Raw genomic sequence first — 279 nt, 5'->3', positions numbered from 1 at the left:
ATGAACTGAGTTCTGTTGAGCCTCAGGGAGGCATAGGTCAACAGGACCCAGCCCCAAAGAGCTTCGTGCTCTTGAACACGGAACGTGTATGCAAGTTGGGCTTGCTGGTCGTAAAATCGAGCGTGAAGGGCTTCGAAAAGCCATGGAAGACCCTCGTCGATTTCTGGGCGTTGGGCAATTATGTTCAACGCTCCACGATGGAAGGAAGTCCGCTGTATGTCGAGGCGCTGAAAGCGCGGCTGGGTGATATCGTCACTGTTCGCCTAGCGACGGGGACAT

The sequence above is a fragment of the Plasmopara halstedii genome, assembly GCF_900000015.1.
Source record: "Plasmopara halstedii genome assembly, contig: Scaffold_3120, whole genome shotgun sequence".
Classification (NCBI taxonomy): Eukaryota; Oomycota; class Peronosporomycetes; order Peronosporales; family Peronosporaceae; genus Plasmopara; species Plasmopara halstedii.
The sequence above is the reverse complement of the archived record's forward strand: the minus strand, read 5'-3'. Positions refer to the sequence as shown.